Source organism: Chiloscyllium punctatum, chromosome 6 (genome assembly GCF_047496795.1).
Source record: "Chiloscyllium punctatum isolate Juve2018m chromosome 6, sChiPun1.3, whole genome shotgun sequence".
NCBI classification, from domain to species: domain Eukaryota; kingdom Metazoa; phylum Chordata; class Chondrichthyes; order Orectolobiformes; family Hemiscylliidae; genus Chiloscyllium; species Chiloscyllium punctatum.
Window position 1 is genome coordinate 56,458,243 of NC_092744.1, and position 18,130 is coordinate 56,476,372.

Below are 18,130 nucleotides of genomic sequence, written 5' to 3' on the forward strand. Positions count from 1 at the left end.
AAATCAGCAATTTGTGCTTGAATTATTTGCATCTAGTATTTCTTGGTGGTAATTTGACTGGTAACATGTGGCCTACATGAGTGGTTTTGAACATCTTGCTGGTATCTCACACCAATATGGCATGTTTGATCTTGTCTATCAGTGAAACTATAGCATTTTTGTTAAATAGAGAAATGGAAGAGTGTGTGCAGGACCCCAGTAGCAGTTACACATCCTGCTTCTTGAATACTTAGGCCCGGTAACATTTAAAGCATCTCCTGAATACAACTTTCTGGACTCTTGCCAACATTCTGCTAGCTTCACAGCCCAATGAACTTCAGAAAAGGAAATCTGGCTGCAACTTGAGAATGTCCTTTGATTGTCAGTGGGAGGAGGAGAAGCACAGCAGGTCAGGCAGCATCCGAGGAGCAGGAAAAATCTGCAGTCCTCACTTTTGCCTACTAGGAGGAGGAGATCCAGAGCAAACTCAAAATACAATTTAGAAAGTTCAGGATCTTTGATTTGATTTATTACTGTCACTTATACTGACACAGTGAAAAGTGTTGTATTAGGTGCTTTACTGGCAGATCAACAGGATAACAGAACAGAGTGTAGGATACCATGTTACAGCTGCTGACAAGGTCCAGAGAGAGATTAACAGTGACATTAAAAAGGTCCATTCAAAAGCCTGATAATAGCAGAGAAGAAGCTGTTCTTGATTCTAGAATCTTGGATCTCTAAGAAGTATAAAGGCAGAGGCATTATTTGAGACTTAACCTGACATCTTTATTTCAGGGAAAGTTCCCAATCAGCTACAAGTTCCTAATCTGATGGTAAAGCACAATCTAGCATACACATGGGTCACCGATACAATCTTTAAAATGTGAATTGAGATTGTTTTATTTATTATCAGCGCTACCTCATGCTCCCACGAGGAGATTGAACAGTTCATCCACTTTACTAAAACCTTCCACCCCGACCTCAAATTCACCTGGACCGTCTCATACTGCTCCCTCCCCTTCCCAGACCTCTCCATTTCTATCTCGGGCGACCAACTCAACACGGACATTTACTATAAACTGACCGACTCCCACAGCTACCTAGATTACACCTCCTCCCACCCTGCCCCCTCTAAAAATGGCATCCCATATTCCCAATTCCTTCGTCTCTGCCACATCTGCTCCCAGGAGGACCAATTCCAATACCGAACAACCCAGATGGCCTCCTTTTTCAAAGACCACAATTTCCCCTCAGACGTGGTTGACGATGGTCTCCACCGCATCTCCTCCACTTCCCACTCCTCCGCCCTTGAACCCCGCTTCTCCAATCGCCACCAGGATAGAACCCCACTGATCCTCACCTACCACCCCACCAACCTCCAGATACATCGTATCATCCTTCGTCATTTCTGCCACCTCCAAACAGACCCCACTACCAAGGATATATTTCCCTCCCCTCCCCTATCAGCGTTCCAGAAAGACCACTCCCTCCGCAACTCCCTCGTCAGGTCCACACTCCCACTCAACCTCCACTTCCGGCACCTTCTCCTGCAACCGCAAGAAATGCAAAATTTGCGCCCACACATCCCCCCTCACTTCCCTCCAAGGCCCCAAGGCATCCTTCTATATCCATCACAAATTAACCTGCACTTCCACACACATCATTTTCTGCATCTGTTGCACCCAATGTGGCCTCCTCTACACTGGGGAGACAGGCCGCTTACTTGCGGAACGTTTCAGAGAACATCTCTGGGACACCCGCACCAATCAACCCAACCGCCCCATGGCTGAACACTTTAACTCCCCCTCCCACTCCACCAAGTCCTTGGCCTCCTCCATTGCCTAGACCATGGCAACACGATGCCTGGGGAAGAAGAGCGCCTCATCTTCCGCCTAGGAACCCTCCAACCACAAGGGATGAATGCAGATTTCTCCAGCTTCCTCATTTCTCCTCCCCCCACCTTATCTCAGTCCCAACTCGTGGACTCAGCACCGTCTTCTTGACCTGCAATCTTCTTCCCGACCTCTCCGCCCCCACCCCCCACACCCCCCCCCCCCCACCCCCCACTCCGGCCTATCACCCTCACCTTAACCTCCTTCTACCTATTGCATTCCCAACGCCCCTTTCCCCCAAGTCCCTCCTCCCTACCTTTTATCTTAGCCTGCTTGGCTCACCTTCCTCATTCCTGAAGAAGGGCTTATGCCCAAAACGTCGATTCTCCTGCTCCTTGGATGCAGCCTGACCTGCTGCACTTTTCCAGCCCACACATTTTTCAGCTCTGATCTCCAGCATCTGCAGTCCTCACTTTCTCCTAAATATGTATGTACCCTATAGCTAGCTGTCAGTATAAAAATATGGCAGATATGCCATTGAAACAACTGAAAAATCAAGAGCAGTATAAGATATTTTCAAGTTGTAACTTTTAATTCTCTCAGATGCAGTTTTTTTTTGCGAGCTAAATCATAGAAATGGAACAACTTGCAAATTTCCTTGGATCTCTCTAGTTATGTCATCCTTTCCTCAATGGGTTCTTCCTGCTGGAGGGTGAATTCTAAGATGATACTTCTTCGATCCTGTCTTTAGTTAGACTGCAGAAAAATAAACTGACGTTTCCTCTTCCTCTGCGAAAAAGATACAACATAACATATGATGGAGTTGAAAGAAGCAGAAAATAATTTTTGATTATTTAGTGAATAACACCTCAAAATTATTAAAGAAACTTGTTTCAACTGACATATTTAGTTAAAATACAGGTTGTAATATATGGGAAAATGGTTTTGTATTTGTCTAATCATCCAGGACATTATAAACCGATAATCCCAAAATGGTATCAATAAAAATCCCAAATTATTAACTAACATCCTTTGGGAAAGGAAAACAACACTTCTGCATCTCATGTGCCCTGTATGGTGTACCTAGCAAAATAGTTACATAAAACATAGCTGTACAGGAAGGTGCAACAACACATTTTCAGAACAACTTTACATGGGCTGTAAATTCTGGCCTTGCCAACAATGCTCATAATTTGAAAATTAATTAATTAGTTTGATTACTACGTGGAGGCAGATGAAAGAGCAGAAGATGTTTTATGGCTTTTAAGAATCACCAAAGTAGGGCAAAGTGCAATTATGTGTTTGTGATAATTGTTTGTTAACAGTTATACACGCACAATCATTTTGCTGACTTCAAGCGTTCCAGATGAAACCTATTTGCACAGACAGGAATTGCCAGTAGATTTTCCTCTTGGAATGGAGCAGGATTGGAAAATTAAGTAGAGATCACTCAGAGCAGAAGAAGCTGTTAGGAAAGGAGGGAGGCAGGCGCGAAAGGAACCATATCTGTAGAGGATGTTTATGGACCAATTCTCTTATCTGAAGCTCAGCAATGGTACTAACAGTGCTGCCCCAGCAGCTGCAGATGTCTCTGCCTTCAGTAATGAGGTCACTCATTGAAATCTGTCAACTGTTGCAACCATAACTTTAAGCTCTTAGAGCAGGATATGGACAGTATTTTCAATTTTTGCCATCAATTGCTGCATAAAGGAGAATGCTGAAACTGTTTAATGTTATGACACAGTGGTGAATCCTTCTGCTAATTAAACCAAACACCCAAAAAAACCTCACCTCGCCTCGTAATCTGGAAAGGTATGAGTGACAGAGAACACCCAAATTCTATTATTTATAAAAAATTCAATTTGTTCTTTAACTCTAAAAGTGAGCATTAAACAACAACTATTTCACGACTCTAAGCCTCCTTTCTCTTAACTACTTATTGTCTGCCTTCAACTCTATAACAATATACTGTTCCCGTAAACATGGATTAAAATTACATCGACTGATTTTCAAAACCACACAGCTGCTATAATCATCAGTGTCTGCCTTCCTCTCATTATAGATCTCCCTGGGCTGTCTTTGATCTTTTGCTGCAAAGCTGTTTCATATGAAAAAGGTACCTTTGATAGAGAGTGTGTTGCTGGTAGTTGCTCTGATGATGGCATTTGGTCTCACTCTAACTGTTCAAAATGCCTACTTCTCTATACCCCTAACATTGGATCATCTCATTGATTCAAGTTTGGCAAAAACAATAAATTCAAACTTGATTGGGTTTTAGTATACTGGAGCACAATTTAAACTGATTGGCTAAATTCAAGTGGTTGTCAAAACAGCAACCAAAACTCAGGTATTTGTTTCACTGCCAAATATTACATATTTTCAATTTTCCAGTACACTCAGATAGCTAGTCAATCACATGACAGGTGCCTGCAAGCTCTCAGTGCTTTCACTCTTTCTTAAAGGTACAGTACACACCTTCAACTTCATAACACTAAGCAGATGGAAATAACATAATTTAATTTCTTCATTTTGAAGGCTTGCATGTTCCATACGGTGTAATGTGCTGCTGACTGCACGCCACTCCATTGCAAGTATTCATGTCAACTCTCCAATGCATTGGAATCACTGTGTCAACTGCACGTCAACCACCTCAGCAAATCAGGTGGCGCTGATGACAAGGACAGTCCACTGACAATATGGATGACAACTCTGTATAACTCATCCATGAGAGTACAGTGTGTATTCTTTGAGGGCTGTGCTGCAATATGAAACATAATAGAGCACACCACTGACGTGGAGACAGTAAGGACTGCAGGTGTTGGAAGTCAGAGTCAATAGATGTGAAGCTAGAAAGCAGAATAGGTCCAAGGAGCAAGAAAGTTAACATTTCGGCCTGAAACCTTGAGTTTCTGTTCCTCAGATGCTGTTTGACCTGCTGTGCTCTTCCAGCTTCACATCTATTGACACCACTGACATGCTGCACTTCTGATCCTGCTACCCAGACAGATCTGACACAGCACTGCAGTACTCATTTGAGTGGGCCTCATCATTTTTGAAAGTATGTAGGATGTTTGCATTGATGAAAAAACTGTCCTTTCTATATACCAGTAACCACCAAAAAGTTAAGAGATGGGGAAGAGAAGGAAAAGGAAGAACAGAGACAGGGACAACCTATTTCTACCAGGGCTGATTGGGAAGAACTAAACTAATCCCAGGGTAATGCCAGTAACTTCAACCACAATTTCCTAATAAGCATCTGCCCCAATTTCTTTAACTTCCCTCTGTTACTGACACTCACATTGTTGTCAGGATCAGAATGCAAAAATATAAACTAACACACAGTACCATATGTATCAAATAAATCATGCCATGTTCTTAACAAATATAAACTAACAATCTTTCAGAATGATTTTAATTTCTAACAGTGCCACCCCAGTGGCTGCAGCATGATGATTAGACGACCTCTGTATTTTAATGTGGGTGGCTGCAGGTGGTCTTGTGCAGGGAATGTGAATAGCTTCGACTCTGGAAGGTCCAGCTTCAGTCCGTGCCATGTCTGCAGGGGCAGCAGCAATTTGTTCAATTAGCTGATGGGCATCAGCAAGGACAGTGGCAGTGATCTGAGGATGATTGATGCCATCCTGAAAGAGGCAGCAGGTATACATATGTTCTCTGCAGAGTTGCTGCCACTTGCCTGGTAGGCGTCTCAGTAATCCCAAATATCCTTTGAAGAACAGATTGCTGATCCACTGTGACACCACTTTGAACACTAGGTCTCATGGGTTGATGGCAGCAGCATGAGCTTTCAATGCAATATTCAAACTTCTGGTGGAAGGTGTTTGATCTGTAATTTAGGCTGAGACTTTGGCCAATGTCTGTATTGGAAAGGCTAGGCTCTCAACATTGAACAATTCCCTGTGCCAAATTGTTGCTAGACTGTTCCATGCTCCTTGACAATGAATGCCGATGTTCCAGCAGAATGCACAATTTCATCGATCATGGCCTTCTCCTGTGGCCTGGTCATTTCAAGTCCACGATTAATTTTCTGCACAAGAACTCACCTACCATTTCATCCTCTGACAAGCTGGCACCTCAGCTATCCTTGCCAATTCCCTTACTGCATTACACATGTACACCGCTGTTTCATGATGTGCTGCTGTTGTCGCTATGCCAAGATGAGGGGGATGCAAAATGTAAGAAGAAGAAGACATCATCACCCTCAATATTTTTAATGTCACCATTGGCCATGGCATTAGCAATGAACCTTCCAATAAAGCTAAGTATTATCCTACCTATTGTATGAAGTAATCACTCTGAACAGGCTATTATTCATGTGACGCTGACTTCACACATTCTAATGATGTCATACCCAGGTTGGAGACAAGGAATTCTACTCTAGCTTTTGGCGAGAATATGTGTATCTTTACCATTGCTCCATGATCCCAGGAACTGCCCTTGACCAAATTTCTTTGAAGGTTTTGCTGTCATGCAATAGACCATATTGTTATCTAAAAATTCTCTGTGGTGCTGTGTCCTTTACCACTAATCAGTATTAGAAACACAAAATGCTGGAAATCACAGCAGGTTAGGAAGCATCCATGGAGAGAGAACAAGCCAGCATTTCAAATCTACATGACCCTTCATTAGCAGAGCTCTGACAAAGAGGCATCTCGGCTCAAAATGTTAGCTTACGCTCTCTCCACGGATGCTGCGTGATCCATTGTGACTTCCAGCATTTTTTTGTTTTCAGTTCAGATTCGAGCATCTGGAATAATTTGCTCCTATCATTAATCAGCGAATCAGCTGGAGACTCATAATTTCAAAAGAGGAATGATGGCAGTGAACTACCTCAAAACCTTTACTCAGTAAGTCTTATTGCTAAATAATCTTTGAGGAGAAAGTGAGGACTGCAGATGCTGGAGATCAGAGCTGAAAATGTGTTGCTGGAAAAGTGCATCAGGTCAGGCAGCATCCAAGGAACAGGAGAATTGATGTTTCGGGCATGAGCCCTTCTTCAGGAATGAGGAAAGTGTATCCAGCAGGCTAAGATAAAAGGTAGGGAGGATGGACTTGGGGGAGGGACGTTAGAAATGCGATAGGTGGAAGGAGGTTATGGTGATGGTGATAGGCCGGAATGGGGTAGGGGCGGAGAGGTCAGGAAGAAGATTGCAGGTTAGGAAGGTGGTGCTGAGTTCGAGGGTTGGGACTGAGACAAGGTGAGGGGAGGGGAAATGAGGAAACTGGAGAAATCTGAGTTCATCCCTTGTGGTTGGAGGGTTCCTAGGAGTAGGAAAGGCAAAGATACACTGATCATGGGGGTCTTCAATATGCAGGTGGACTGGGAAAATCAGGTTGGTAGTGGTTCATAAGGTAAGGAATTTGTGGAATGCCTATGAGATGGCTTTTTGGAGCAGCCTGTGGTGGAGCCCATTAGGGAACAGGCAATAATGGATTTCGTGCTTTGCAATGAGGCAGACTTGATAGCGAAGCTTAAGGTGAGGGGACTCTTAGGAAGCAGTGATCATAACATAATTGAATTTACTCTGCAATTTGAGAGACAGAAGATAGAATCTAAGGTAACAGTATGACAACTGAATAAAGGCAACTACAGAGGCATAAGGGAGAAGCTGGTTAGAATTGACTGGGAGAGAAGCCTAGCAGGAAGGACAGTGGAACAGCAATGGCAGAAGCTTCTGGGAGTCATTCAGGAGACACAGCAGAGATTCATCCCTACGAAAAAGAAGTATGGTACAGGGATGACTGACTTGGGAAGTCAGGGATAGCATAAAAGCAAAAGAGAAAGCACAAAAACAGCAAAGAACAGTGGAAAACCAGAGGATTGGGAAGCTCACAAAGACTAACAGAGGGCAACAAAAAAAGATATAAGGAGAGAGAAGATTAACTGTGAGGGTAATCTCACCAGTAATATAAAGGAAGACTAAAATATATAAAAGGCAAAAGAGAACAAAGGTGGACATTGGGCTGCTGGAAAATGATACTAGAGAGACAGTAGTGGGAATCAAGGAAGTTGCTCAGGAACTGAATAATTACTTTGCGTCAGTCTTTATGTTGGAAGACATAAGTAATTTCCCTAAAATTTAAGAGAGTAATGGGGCAGACCTGAATATGGTGGCCACCACCAATGAGAAGCTGATAGAAAAACTGAATGGCCTGAGGGTGGGCAAAATCACCTGGACCAAATGGACTACACCCCAGAGTTCTAAGGGAGATAGCTGAAGAGACAGTGGAGGCATTAGTGGTAATCTTTTAGGAAACAATGGAATCAGGGAGGGTTCCAGAGGACTGGAAAATTGCTAATGTGACACTCTTGTTTGAAAAGGGAGTAAGGCAGAAGGTGGAAAATTACAGAGCAATTAGCCTAACCTCAGTCGTGGATAAGATCCTGGAATCCATCGTGAAGGATGAGATTTCTGAATATTTGGAAGAGTATGGTAAAACAGGGCAGAGTCAGTATGGTTTCATTAAGGGGAGGTCATGCCTGACAAATCTGCTAGAATTCTCTGAGGAAGTAATGAGCAGGTTAGACCAAGAAGAACAATAGATGTAATTTACCTGAACTTCAAGAAGGCCTTTGACAAGGTGCTACACAGGAGGCTACTGAATAAGATAAGGGCCCATGGTGTCAGAGGCAAGGTTCTGGTATGGTTAGATGCTTGGCTGTCTGGCAGAAAGCAGAGAGTGGGGATAAAATAGTCCTGCTCAGGATGGCAGCACAAGTGGTGTTCCACAAGACTCAGTGTTGGCACCACAACTTTTCACTTTATACATTAATGATCTAGATGAAGGAACAAATGGCATTCTGGCTAAGTTTACAGGTGATACAAAGATAGGCAGAGGGATAGATAACAATGAGGAGGCAGGGAATCTGCAGAAGGATTTGGACAGGTTAGGAGAGTGAGCAAAGAAGTGGCAGATGGAGTACAATGTGAGAAAGTGTGAGGTTATGCACCTTGGTAGGAAGAATAGAGGCATGAGCCATTTTATAACTGGGGAGAAAATTTAGAAGTCTAAAATGCAAAGAGAGTTGGGAGTTCTAGTCCAGGTCTCTCTCAAGGTAAACTTGCAGGTTGAGTCAGTCGTGAGGAAGGCAAATACAATGATGGCACTTATTTTGAGAGGACTTGAATATAAAAGTGGGGATGTACTTCTGAGACTCTATAAGGCTGTGGTCAGAGCACATTTGGAGTAATGTGTGCAGTTTTGGGTCCCATATCTCTGAAAGGATGCACTGATCCTGGAATGTGTTCACAAGAGTGGTCCCAGGAATGAAAAGCTTAACATATGAAGAACGTTTGAAGATTTGGAGTCTATTCCCAATGGAGTTTAGAAGGATGTGGGGAATCTAATTAAAAAACACAGAATACTGAATGGTCTAGACAGAGTAGATATTGGGAAGATGTTTCCATAGGAACCAAAGGCAGAGCCTTAGAGTAAAGGGAAGATATTTTAGATTAGATTACTTACAGTGTGGAAACAGGCCCTTCGGCCCAACAAGTCCACACCGACCCTCCAAAGAGCAACGAACCCAGACCCATTCTCCTACACTTACCCCTCCACCTAACACTATGGGCAATTTAGCATGGCCAATTGACCTAACCTGCACATAGTTGGACTGTGGGAGGAAACCGGAGCAAATCCACACAGACACAGGGAGAATGTGCAAACTCCACACAGACAGTTGGGTGAGGTGGGAGTTGAACCCGGGTCTCTGGCACTGTGAGGTAGCAGTACTAACTACTGTGCCACCATGCCGCTCACTAATGGAGATAAGGAGAAACTTCTTCAGCCAGAGAAAGATGAATCTGTAGAATTCACTACCACTGAAGGCTGTGGAGGCCAAGCCATTGAGTATATTTAAGATGGAAATGGATAGGTTCTTGATTGTAAAGGGGATCAAGGGTTAGGGGGAGAAAGTGGGAGAATTGGGTTGAAAAACTTAACAGCCATGTTTGAATGGCAGAGCAGATTCGATGGGCTGAATGGCATAATTTCTGCACCTATGTCTTATGGTCCTCTGGTCCAACACATGATGGAAGAAGTGACAAGTAATACAAATTGCCAGCAGTGGTCATCTAGAATATATCACATTCTCAGTGGTGAATAAAAACCCAAGCATGACTTTCCCCATTTAATTAGCTTCTGCTCCCTCTGATTGTTTGACACCTTCTCCTGCAAGGAACATAAAGGCACTATAGACTTAAGTTTACATCCAAATCATTTATATAAATGATGTAAAGTAGTGGACCCAGCACTGAGCCATGTGGCACTCCACTGGTCACAGGACTCCAATCTGAAAAACAACCCTCCACCATCACCCTCTGTCTTCTATCTTTGAGCCAGTTCTGTAACCAAGTGGCTAGTTCTCCCTGTATTCCATGAGATCTATCCTTGCTAATCAGTCTCCCATAGGGGAACCTTGTTGAATGCCTTACTGAAATCAATACAGATCACATCTACCTCTCTGCCCTCATCAATCCTCTTTGTTACTTCTTCAAAAAACTCAATCAAGTTTGTGAGACATGATTTCACACGCACAATGCAATGTTGACTATTCCTAATCAGTTCTTGCCTTTCCAAATACATGTACATCCTGTCCCGTAGGATTTCCTCCAACAACTTGCCCACCACCAACGTCAGGCTCACTGGTCTATAGTTCCCAGGCTTGTCCTTACCACCCTTCTTAAACAGTGGCACCACGTTAGCCAACCTCCAACCTCACCTGTGACTATCAATGATACAAATATCTCAGCAAGAGGACTAGCAATCACTTCCCTACCTTCCCACAGAATTCTAGGGTACACTTGATCAGGTCCTGGGGATTTATCCACTTTTATGCGTTTCAAGACATCCAGCACTTCCTCCTCTGTATTAAGGACATTTTACAAGTTGTCACCATCTATTTCCCTACATTCTATATCTTCCATGTCCTTTTCCACAGTAAATACTGATGCAAAATACTCGTTTAATATCTCCCCTATCTTCAGTGGCCAGGGCAGAGAGGTAGGTGTGATCTGTATGGACTTCAGTAAGGCGTTCAACAAGGTTCCCCATGGGAGACTGATTAGCAAAGTTAGATCTCATGGAATACAGGGAGAACTAGCCATTTGGTTACAGATCTGGCTCAAAGGTAGAAGACAGAGGGTGATGGTGGAGGGTTGTTTTTCAGATTGGAGTCCTGTGTCCAGTAGAGTGCCACAAAGATTGGGTGCTGGGTCCACTACTTTTCGTCATTTATATAAATGATTTGGATGTGAGCTTAAAAGGTATAGTTAGTAAGTTTGCAGATGACAAAGGCTGCCTTGCTGATTTTTGAGGGGCCCTATTCTCTCCCTAGTTACCCTTTTGTCCTTAATGTATTTGTTGAAACCCTTGGATTCTCCTTAATTCGATTTGTCAAAGCTATCTCATGTTCCCTTTCTGCCCTCCTGATTTCCCTCTTAAGTATACTCCTACTGTCTTTATACTGTTCTAAGAATTCACTCGATCTATCCTGTCTATACCTGACATATGCTTCCTTCTTTTTCTTAACCAAGCCCTCAATTTCTTTGGCCATCCAGCATTCCCTATACCTACCAGCCTTTCCTTTCACCCTAACAGGAATATACCATCGCTGCACTCTGGTTTGGTGATTTGTGAATTAGTTCAAACTGGTACGCATTTCATGAGCTATTTGGTTCATGTCATTAACAGCTTGAAACACTGCATCCAAATCTTTTGTGCTTGACTCTGGCTTTGATCTCCATTACTCCCTGCTCCCACAGCACTGAGTGCTTGCAGGCCTTTCATTCCCTTGTGGGCACAGCACCGTTTTCTCGTTTTCTGTTTCCTTGACCAAGTTTTCAGTACTGGGTTTGCAAACCTGTGTGCATTCTCTCTACCATGGTCAGCCACTGATCTTTGTTGCCCAGCATTAATTCCAAATGTTGCCTACAGCACTTCCAGCTGCCACAATGAATCTTCTCCAAGATGCAAGTTAACTGTCGGTAATAGAAGCAAATAATGATTTGGAGCTCCCTGCTGATATAAGCAACCAACAAAGCGTTCAGTGCTAACTGCGTGCAAAAATTATGATAATTAGGAATTGGGACAACTGAAATCCTAAATGATTATTTTTAGTGATTACCAATGTAGCCATCTGCATTCCTGTAGCATCAAAAACAGTCACTTTGCACGTAATATCAGATTAACAGCAAGCGTTCTAATTGTAAAAGAATAGACATTTTGAAAGGCAATATCAGGTCCACATCATTTATCCAAGGGTATGAATAAGTGAAAAAAATTGTATGGAATATTAAACAGTGAGGAGAATTAGAAAAAGATAAGGACATGTTTAGGAAAAATGACTACAGAAACATAAGCTGCAAAGAAAATGTTAGAAGAGAGTTGCAATCTGTGACATAATTTATCTAATTAGAATGCTAGTAACTGGATCTTTGGATCATACTCTTACATATTGCAAGGTGGCTGTTAAATGCCTAGGTATCAATGTTTTCCAGCAAGATGTTCCCTTTAATGGTTCAACAATTTAGCTAATTTATTCTTTGTTCAAACTGTATTTATATTATACATACATTCATATATATATATATATCGCCAGGTATTAAGTAACTTTTTTGACTCCATTAATTTATGAACAAAGGCATAGGAATGCTAAAAGAAATCTGGACTGACCATTTGTCACTGAATATCATGATATGTCTAGCTAATTACATGTGTCGCCCAACACTATCATAGAAACATTACGTTTTTCTAAGAGTTGCTGCTGGCTACAAGCAATTCCTAAAGTGGATTTATCAAATGTAACTTTAATTTCACATCGAAAGATACATGCTGAAGATGTAATTCCGCTGCCCAGACTGAAGTAAAGGTTAACCACCCATCTATTGGTATAGGACTATATCACAACAGAAGGGGAAAGCTGCCCCTTCCTGCATCACCTCCAGTCCAGAACCCAAAACCACTCTCCCACCACCAACCTCCTGTCCAGGTTCTGTCCTGGAGCTGCAGGATGCAGTGACCCTTGTGTGTGCACAAGCTCAAAACTGTCATTGATGTATTCCCAAAGGCAGAAGAGGATTAAACATCTGTAAGACAAAGTTTCTCAATCAACATTCTCCCACTCTCCATTACTGCCTCCTAGACGATCAAAATCTATTATGGACCAGGCCAGAGCCTCCTTAAAACATTTTAAGAAGGTCTCACAAACCCCAACTTTTTTAGCTGTTTTAAGTAGATATTCCAGGAGTGATGCAACTGGTCAAACGACGTGGCTTCAAGTAAAAAGGGGAGTGGTTTTGGGTTCTGGACTAGAGGTGATGCAGGAAGGGGCAGCTTTCCCTTCGTGTTGTTATATAGTTTTATACCAGCAGGAGTGTTTTAGCACGGAAGATAGAGAATAGCATTGACGTGATGGAACAACCTTGCATGACCCTAGTTTGCACGCACGTTGAGTCTCTGGTTGATACACTGGTGAGGATCACAGGCTTTATGGCCATTTGCAGAACAATGAAACACAAGCAAAAGAAACGTTCTAAATTGGAGCACAGCAAATTTCGATGGAAAGAGACAGGAGCTTGCAGAGGTTGATTGGAGTAGTTTGTTTGCAGGCAAAGGGACCTCCGGCAAGTGGGAGATCTTTTAAAGTGAGGTAGAGTTCAAGATCAAATGTTCCTATGAGGATGAAGGGGAAGGTTGGCAGGAATAGAGAACACTGGATGACAAGAGATATTGAGGATTGGACCAGAAAAAAGGCGGAGGCATAGCTCAAGTACAGGCAGCCGGGATTAAGGGAATCCCTGGAGATATATTGGGGATACAGGAGTTTACTGAAGAAGGAAATCAGGAGGGAAAAATGGGGACACGAGATAGCCTTGGCTGAGAAGATTAGGGTGAATCCAAAGAGGTTCTTTAAGTATATTAAAGGAAAAAGAAGAACTAGAGACAGAATGGGGCCCCACCAGAGCGGACATATATGTGTAGAACCACTGGAGGTGGGCATGGTCCTCAATGAATATTTCTCCTCCGTGTTTACCATTTGAGAAAGACATGAAGACTTGGGAACTTGGGGAGATTAGTGGTCATATCTTGGGGAGTCCATAATCACAGCAGGGGAGGTGTTGAATGTACTGGGATATATGAAGATGGATAAATTCCCTGGTCCTAACCAGACATATCCAAGGACCCTGCAAGAGACTAGAGCAGAAATTAAGGGGGCCATGGCTGATATTTTTGCATGATCATTAGCCACAGGTGAGGTCCCAGAAGACTGGAGGGTAGCAAATGGTGTGTGATTGTTCAAGAAGGGCAACAAAGAAAAAACTAGGAACTATAGACTAGTAAGCTTAACAGCTGTGGTATGTAAGTTACATGAGAAGATTCAGAGGGATAAAATGTACACGCATTTGGAAAGACAGGGTTTAATTGGGAGCAGTCAGCATGACTTTGTGTGCGGGAGATCTTGCCTCACAAATTTGTTGAGTGCTTTGATAAAGCAAATAGGAAGGTTAATGAGGGCGGGGTGGTAGATGTGGTCTATATGGATTTCAGTAAGGCCTTTGATAAGGGTCCACATGGTAGGCTGCTCTGGAAGGTTAGATCACATGGAATCCAGGGTGAGCTGACAAATTAGATACACAATTGGTTTGATGGTTGGAAGCAGAGGGTAATAGTGGAAGGATGCCTGTCAGGCTGGAGGCCTGTGACTAGGGGAGTGCCTCAGGGGTCAGTGCTGGGCCCATTCCTGTTTGTTATTGATATCAATAATTTGGGTGAGAATGTACAAGGCATGATTAGTAAGTGTGCAGATGAAATTTCAATAGGAGTATCGTGGACAGTGAGGAAGGTTATCAGAAATTGCAGCAGGACCTTGATCAGCTGGGGAAGTGGGCTGTGAAATGGCAAATGGAGTTTACTTTAGATAAGTGAGGTCTTGCAGTTTGGAAAGTCAAATCAAGGTAGGAGTTTCATGGTGAATGGTAGGGCCTTAAGGAGTACAGTGGAACAGAGAGACCTTGGAGTTCAAGTGCATGGTTCTCTGAAAGTGGAGTCACAGGTAGACAGGGCTTTTGGCACACTGACCTTCATTAGTCAGGGCATTGAGTATCGAAGTTGGGAAGTTATGTTGCAGTTGTACAGGACGTCTGTGAGACCACACTTGGAGTATTGTTCAGTTTTTTATCACCTTACTAAAAGAAGGATGTTATTAAGCTGGAAAGAGTGCAGAAGAAATTTACAGGCATATTACCAGGACTCAGGGTCTGAGTCATAGGGAGAGGTTGGACAAGCTAGGACCTTTTTTCTTCAGAGCTTAGGAGACTGAGAGAGGATCTAACAGAGGTGTATAAGATCTTGAGAGGCATGGACAGTGTGAATGCATGCAGTCTTTTTTTCCCAGTGTTGGGAAATTGAGGACTAGAGGGCATCAGTTTAAGGTTAGAGGGGAAAGAATAAAAGGGAACCTGAGGGGCAACATCTTCACACAGAGGGTGGTATACATATGGAATGAGCTGCCAGTGGAAGTTGTTGAGGCGGGTACATTAACAACATTTCAAAGGCATTTGGATAAACACATGGATAGGAAAGGTTTAAAAGGATATGGGCCATGTGCAGGTAAATGAGGTTAGTATGGATGGACATTTTTGTCAGCAAGAACCAGTTAGGGCCAAAGGGCCTGTCTCCATGCTATAGGACTCTATGACTAAAACAGAATTTAGAATAACAACTATTTGAAAATGCTTCACAAAGGAGCTTTTCCAATTTCCCTCAACATCATCATAAACACACCTCTTGGCAAAAAAAAGGGGATTAAAACACAGGTTCTTATAGGATAGATGTTAGAGAGAGAGAGAGAGAGAGAGAGAAAGAGAGAGAGCGCCAGCCAGAAACGTCTGGTTCCTGGGTGCATTAGTCAGGGGTAAATGTAGGGGAATGGATCTTGGTGGGTGTGGACTTGTTGGGCCAAAGGGCCTGTTTCCATACTGTAGGGAATTTAATTTAATCTAGAGAAGGCACAACCTTTCAGCATTAGGACTCCATTATGACACATTCTCTTCTCTTCCCATGAACTGCAATCCCTCCAATTTTGCAATATATTGTAGAACAGTCCCAATGTTATTCTTTTAAGCTACTTTTGAACATAATTTCCTGATTCATTTACTGACCTTTATTCTTTTTTTCAATGCTTCTATAACAGGTGGCCAGTTTACAATGCCAGTTCTACAAGCAGATGGCAAGTTGCATATCTAACCTCCATCCAGGCAAATGTGCAACACCATGGGAGATCGACTTGTACATAAAAAATATTGTATCACATAACACAATTAATAAATTCCCATATGCCAAATTATCCTCTCATAATCTGTGCTGCTCCTGAAGTTATTTTCATAATTATGAAAATCATGATTATTAGAAAATCAGAAGAGCAAAGGTCAGACTGTATTTTTTACAGTTGATCATGAGAGGGGAATGAAGTGAGCCAAACTGCAACACAATTGTTTCCAAACAATTTTAAAAAGGAATTTGAACTCTTTAACTGGATTTAACTAAAAATGTTCAGATCACTGTAAGATATACTTGGTTAGTAAATACGGCTTTTAATCAATCTCATTGTAAGGATTGTAGCAGATAGACCAAAAAGCATCATAGCCCATCTGTGTCCGATAGACATCTTTTGTGCAAAACAAAACCTTCTTGCACTGACTTCATTGTCGATATTCCAAACATTGATCCATACAAATCATTCCAAATTAATACTCACATTACAAGATTTAGATAGAATTTGCCTTTTTGATTCCTAAATCATTGATAGTTTTGTTTTGCAATATAGAGACTGGAGGACACCTAATATTTGTCTTTAGTGTCTGTTCTACAATTCGATTAGATTTTGGCAGATCTTTTTTTTAAAATTCACTTGTGGGAGATAGACTTCACTGATTGACCAGCATTTATTGCTCATTCCTAATTGCTCTTAAGAAGGTGATGGTGATCTGCCTTCTTGAACCACTGCAATCCATGAGCTCTTGGTAGACCCACAATGCTGTTAGGGAGAGAATTCCAGGATTTTAACTGAGCAACAGTGAATGAACGATGATATATTTCCAGGTCTGGATGGGGATCTTGCAGATGGTGATTTCCCATGTATCAGCTGTCCTTGTCCTTCTTGATGGAAATGGTTATGGGTTTGAAAGATGCTTTCTGAGGATCTTTGGTGAATTTCTGCAGTGAATCCTGTAGGTAGTACACAATGCTGCTACTGAGCATCAGAGATGGAGGGAGTGGATGTTTGTAGATGTCGTGCCAATTAAGTCAGCAATTCTGAAGAAGGTCATTGAATCCGAAAGGTTAACTCTGCTTTCTCTTCGCAGATGCTGCCAGACCTGCAGAGCATCTACAGTAATTTCTGGTTTGGTTTTAGATTTTCAGCATATGCAGGGTTTTTTTTTGCTTTGTCCTGTGATAGGGTTAGGGTTTGGATGGTATCAAGCTTCTCAAGTGTTATTGGAGCTGCAGTCATCCAGGGAAATGGGGAGTATTCCATCACACTCCTGAATTGTGCTTGTAGATGATGGATAGACTTTGAGGAATCAGGAGATGAGTTACTCGCTGCAGTATTCCTAACCTCCAATTCGCTCTTAGAGTCATGGAGTCATAGAGATGTACAGCATGGAAACAGACCCTTCATTCCAACCTGTCCATGCCGACCAGATATCCCAACTCAATCTAGTCCCACCTGCCAGCACCCGGCCTATATCCCTCCAAACCCTTCCTATTCATATACCCATCCTAATACCTTTTAAATGTCGCAATTGTACCAGCCTCCACCACTTCCTCTGGCAGTTCATTCTATAATCGTACCACCCTCTGTGTGAAAACGTTGCCCCGTAGGTCTCTTTTATATCTTTCCCTCTCACCCTAAACCTATGCCCTCTAGTTCTAGCCCCAGGGAAAAGACTCTATCTATTTATCATATCCATGCCCCTCAGAATTTTCTAAACCTCGATAAGGTCACCCTTCAGCCTCCGACGCTCCAGGGAAAACTGCCCCAGCCTGTTCAGCCTCTCCCTATAGCTCAAATCCTCAACCCTGGCAACGTCCTTGTAAATCATTTCTGAACCCTTTCAAGTTTCACAACATCTTTCTGATAAGAAGGAGACCAGAATTGCACGCAATACTCCAACAGCAGCCTAACCAATGTCCTGTACAGCTGCAACATGACCTCCCAACTCCTGTATTCAATACTCTGACCAATAAAGGAAACCCTACCAAACACCTTCTTCACTATCCTATCTACCTGCGACTAC